We start from the raw sequence: 6,000 nt of genomic DNA on the forward strand, positions 1-6,000 counted from the left end.
TTTCAACACCGAGCCACCAGCCAAGAGACCAACAGTGGTCGGGAGAAATGTACTTTTCGAGGGTTTATATAAAATACGGTAGCCTAATGCTGCATGCTGTGCAGCTTTGTAGTTTACCAAAGTCGTACTAAAACATTTTGACAGAAAACAGGAAATGTAGGTCCTGACATGTGTGATTCCGGAAATGATGTTGTTTTGGAAATGATGTCGTAAGCTGGCCAATCACAGCCAAGTGGGTCTCCGACTCTCTCCGTCTCTTTAAGAAAAGTTAGAAAAAAGCGTTTGTCTCCGACCAGCTCTCCGACGGCTCTCCGACGGGTCGGATGGGCGGCAACACCTGGCTGAAGGTGTTACCAAGGCGTGCCAAGGCGTGCCAAAGTGTCCTTCTACGACCAAAACGGAGAGAATCGTAGAAGTATAAAAATGCCTTAACTTGCTATGGTTTACCTTCAACAACGCTGCACCATGAATACAGTTGAAAACATAGATATTTCTAACAAGCACTCCTTGACCAGTAGATGACGACAAACTGAAGGTAAATTGAAATACGCTGCCATTTGTTTTGAAGGAAAATTTAACGCACCAACAACTTGGTTTAAGTATAGGTCGAAATCCTAGTATTCAATTATTTGATATGAGAGCTTTGTTTAAACCACCATTAAAACAGACATTCTTTGAATTTACACAACAATTTGACTTTACTATTTATATCACTTTGCATTATCCTCACACACACAAGAACTAGTAGCCTACTCTATCTTTGCACTACACACAAGCACATGAACACTATCTCTTTGCACTCTTTGTACTACTTTCCTCGTGGACATCAACACTGTCACAATCAATGCACACTGTAATAAAGGGGCAGATCTATCGTTTATCTGTAAACACCCCACTCCCTGTGAACATGTTCTCCCTATGTGTATTGTTTTACTGTGATGTATGTATGTATGTTTGTAAGTTAAGTGTATAAGCTACTGGATGACCTAAATTTCCCCCGGGATTAATAAAGTATCCATCTATCTATCTATTTATCTACAACAACTTGTGCCCTGAACAGATTTGTAATTTCCTCAACTGCCCAGGAGGGTGTAGTATTTCCACATGGTCTGGGGTCATTGAGTTATGTTAACCTCAAAAAGTGGATTTCATGGTTGACTTTATTCTGCCTTTAGGCCGTTGTAATCGGAGTGCTACGAGTACCAGTAAACCTTAGTTAGAATTCAGTTTAGCATTCATAGCCAATGTCATCTGCTGCCTCTTTTATCTTAGACTTCCTGTTGCGGTGGTATGTGGACAGACTCGCAGGCCTGTACCATACTGCAAAAACCTCAGTGGCACCTGGAACTGTTCAAGGGGCTGAGTCTAGCGTTGTCACCTGGCTGAACTTCGCTTGATTAGAGACTATAGGAACCACATTTCTCTACATGCTTGTTAGGTAATCCTCCCATGTTTTCAATAAGACCTAGTCTGCGTGGTATTACTGTACCATGAAACAGTTGGATCCGTTTACAGGACGTAAAAATTGACAAAAATAAAGTGCTTGTAAATTGTAGACCTTTGTTTTGGCCTATGAAGGAGGCTTTTGTGTCGTAAACAAAGGTAAACTCTTTTTGAAGATTAAAACAGATATAAGCACACAGATATGTTTTATTAAAATTGATTGGAGCACTGAATATTAGGCTAACTTCACTTTGTATTGAGTTTCAACTGAAGATTCTATGACAAACTAATAGTTAGAAGTTTTTACAATGTGGTCTGGTTCCTGGAAGACTACTTGAGAGAACCTTTTCCACAATCTGTCTTATTGTTGTAAACATACAACACTGTCAAAAAGAAAGAATGTCAGCTTATGACAGAATGTCAGCTTATGACAGAATGTCAGCTTATGTGGGAAGTGTTATCTTTGTGCAAAGATATCTTGGTGCTCATGTTTAGTTACAGTGGGACAGAAGTTGTTACGTTGGGATAAAAAGTCTGTTTTTAGTGTGTGACAAAGATACAAATTGATACAAAAAATCTCCTACTTCAGATGTGAGCTAGCCATGCCTTCTTCTTTGAGTAAAGCAGGCTACAGGCTTCTCTGCTATGGAGAGGGCTTTCATTTGGGCCCGCCATATGGCTTTTATATAAGAATTAGTCAAATTCCTCCTTCCTGGCTGAGCAGAAATCAAACAGGTTGCGTTGTTTTCTTTCCTTCCTCGTCAGCCTTGGTTCGTCCCTCTTTCCCTCTCTCTCTCTCTCTCCCTCTCACTCTCTCCCTCTCCCTCTCTCTCTCTCTCTCTCTCTCTCTCTCTCTCTCTCTCTCTCTCTCTCTCTCTCTCTCTCTCTCTCTCTCTCTTCTGTGCCAGAGTGTTGCAGCGGGTCCCACCACCTGGACGAGCCAGAGATGAACAAACTGCAAATTTTCCTTCCAGTAACTGACCAAATAGATATTTCTAACCAGCTGTCACCTCCCCCTCCCGCTGTGGCCTCCCCTTAAAGAGCAGTTGTGTCACTCCTGGCTTTGTTCTCCCACAATGAGATCTGCCCCTCATCTTTCCGTAATTGGACCAGCCCTTGGAATGTGCTTGATGTCTCCGGCGCGGCCATTACCTCGCCGCCGGGGACGCTGGGAGATGGAGTGGAAATCCCTCTGGTAGAGAAGGCACAACAGAAAGGAAAGCAGAACAGAGGAGAGGAGAGGAGAGGAGAGCAGAGCAGAGCAGAGGAGAGGAGAGGAGGAAAGGAGAGGAGAGGAAGGGAGAGGAGAGGAAGGGAGAAGAGAGAAGTAGAAGGCAGAGGAGATGAAAAGAGAGGAGAGAAGAGAGAGCAGAGGAGAGGAGAAGAAGGGAAAGAAGAGGGGATGGTGCAGGAACCAGAGCCAGCAAAGCTGAAGTGATAAACTGAACAAGCTGCCCGGGCCAAGGCTCTGAGAGCGCTCTTGCACGGTTACAATCCTTGCCTGGGCTCACGCAAACACACACTGCCAGCTTAATAGCCCTGATGACCCCCCCCCCCCCCCCCCCAATACACATACACACACATCTTTATGCAGTTTCATTGAAGAAATGCTGCAAGCTTTTGAAAGTTGGATTATCAGGCATTTTATTTTCCCTTGAATAATTCCTTTATGTAATCCGACAAAGGGGACTTGGTCAAACTAATGATCACCACAGATAATCACCATATATCATGGAGGATCATTGAGATAGCACCTCCTGGACAGCTCTGGAATAGACACAGGCCATTGATATTGAAATCCACCCACAGACTTAGGCAGAATTCATTAAAGGACCTTACGTGTTAGGTGGTAATTACTCATATAGTGAAAAGACAAACAACAAGAAAAGTAGCATGGATCATCACCTTGTGATGCACACACCTTTCTCTACTCCAGCAGGTATGGTGATGGTCACCAGGGCCTATAAGGGTGGGAGGGGCAGACAGTGATGATAGGCCCAGCAGACGGTGGAGGGTGTGGAGGTGTTGGCACCAGTCTGCAGGAGGGGCCCTTTGGCCTGTCTCAACCTCCCTCTCACCCTCTTTCCAGATCCTTGTCCTCCTCCTCCTCCTCTTCCTCCACCTCCTCGTCTCCACGGCTCTCTGGGCTCCGCTGGACTCCGCTGAGCGTCTGGGCTCCAGGTGCCAGGTGCCTGGCTGGGCCGTTGACTCCGGCGCGGTGATGCCTGGCCCCAGCCTTAACGGCTTCCTTCAGGGGCCGGCAGGCCATTGTGATTCAACCCCCCAACCACCCCACCTACAATTCACATGTCTGGGTCCCCACCACATCGGAGACGCTGGATGTGTGTGTGTGTGTGTGTGTGTGTGTGTGTGTGTGTGTTTCTGGGGGTGTTTTAGTCTTTTAGTTGCTGGAATAAAACAATTACATGACTGGTGGTTGACCTATTTGTCACTAAAGAAGGACATTGATGACGCCATTTTAAAGCTAATTCTTTTATATATGTCTTTTGACATTTTCCTCATTTTATTGTTTCGTTAAAAGAAATTCCTTCGTGTCTTTTTTTACGGTAAATGTTTTTTTTTCGGTCTCTCTGTCTCTGTCTCACACACTCATAAACACAGAGGTAGAGGGGAGAGGTCATTATCTGCTGTCCTGTACGATCGCATCCTGACGTTCATACGTCACCTTTTTGATGATCTTCTTTTGAACTCTCGGCTTGACGAGCCAGGCCCTGCCCTCCAATAAGCAGGAAGAGCCGGCCAGCTGTCTGTCCGGCTGTTCCCTTGGCTTGCTCTCTCCCTCGTTTTCTTGTCTCACTCTCTCCCTCGTTCGATTGTCTCACTCTCTCCCTCGTTCTCTTGGCTCGCTCTCTCCCTCGTTCTCTTGTCTCACTCTCTCCCTCGTTCGCTTGTCTCGCTCTCTCTCCCTCGTTCCCTTGTCTCGCTTTCTCTCCCTCATTCTCTTTTCTTGCTCTCTCTCCCTCATTCTCTTGTTACGCTCGCCTCCTGGTTTGTGTCTCCACAGAGGCCTCTTAGCGGAGGGGGCAGAGCGTCTCAGTGTGAGAGAATCGGAGCCTTTTGTGAGACAGCAGCCCTCCCTCGACCCAGCAGACGAGACAAGCCTGCAGGAAGATCCTCCTCAGCTTAGTCAGTGTGGATGTAAGTTTTGATGTGTGTTGTACAGCATGTCAAAATAGAACGGAGCACTCCTTTAAATGTCAGTCGCCGGAGAAGAAGTATGTGTTCCAACGTATTGGAAATTCCATTTTAAGCGACTGGAATGAGGCGCAGTGCTTTGAAAGGTCAGAGGAAAATAGCGCGGCATGAAAATTACAAACTGAGTAAATTATTAGTTGTGGGTGACATTGAACATTTTGGATTTTCTGCTGCAGGGATCGGCATCAGTCACTTTCACTTCACGTAAAAAGGCCAATGTGTTGCTAAAACAGACAGTGGTTCAGAAGAAGTGTTGAGGAGATTAATGAAGTGTGAGTGTGTGTGTGTGTGTGTGAGAGAGAGAGATACTGCATTTCATTCTGAAAGTTGTTCATGGGTTTGGTTTCCATGGGAAAACATCTATGGGGTGCTGCTAGATGGGGTAGACATTTCCTCTGCTAAATAGAATTCTGGAATCCAAATTTAACAAGCATCCCAAACATCCATCCTGAATGTTGGCCACAACCTGGTATTTTCCATGATTCAGATGGCCCAGAATATCTAGGGATGTTAAATATGTATCCCCCTAAAATAGTCTAGTTATGTGACGTCTCCCCACAGTGTAGTGTCTGCTGATGAAAAGGAGGAGAAGTTGTCAGTCTGGTGGTTGAGTGCTAGTCTGGGTGGTGTGGCTTAGTGGGCCTCATAAGGCTAAGGCCTGGCTCAGGCTCTCTACAAAAGACGTGCCGTCATGATGTGTAGTCATGGTCACAGTGGGCCACGCAGGCTTAAAGCTTGGTTCAAACTCTTCTGGAGTGGATAGTGTGTGTGTGCGTGTGTGTGTGCGTGTGCGTGTGCGTGTGCTTGTGCGTGTGTGTGTGTGTGTGTGTGTGTTTGTGTGAGAGAGTGTGTGAGAGAGAGACTATGTGTTTATGTGCCTGTGTGTTTCTGTACATGTGTGTGTGCGTGTGTTTGTCTGTATGTGTGTGTGTGTGTTTGAGAGAGTGTGTGTGTGTGTCTCTATGTTCATGTAGTCACAGCTGGTGCTTCTCACTGAACAGTTACACAACGCTGGTCTGTCCCAGAAGGGCCATTGGCGCTGAAGAGCGAGCCATCTTTCACGTCTTTTACATTCACCTGACACCTCCAGAGCCGTCGTGTCCTCTCTCCTTACTCCCCCCCCCCACCCCCAAACACTCATGACCCCCCCCCCCCCACACACACACACACACACAACTCCTCCTCCAGTGATGGCCTACATGCAGTGGTGGCCTCAGGCCTGTTTTGGAACGGCAGGTCTGACTCTGGCCGTTGAGGAGAACAGGAATGTCCCAAAATGGACTTGGAAGAGTTGGAAGGTGGGTGGTGATGGCAGTGATGGGGGGAGGAGGGGGGGTCATG

This window comes from Sprattus sprattus (genome assembly GCF_963457725.1).
Source record: "Sprattus sprattus genome assembly, chromosome: 13".
NCBI classification, from domain to species: Eukaryota; Metazoa; Chordata; class Actinopteri; order Clupeiformes; family Clupeidae; genus Sprattus; species Sprattus sprattus.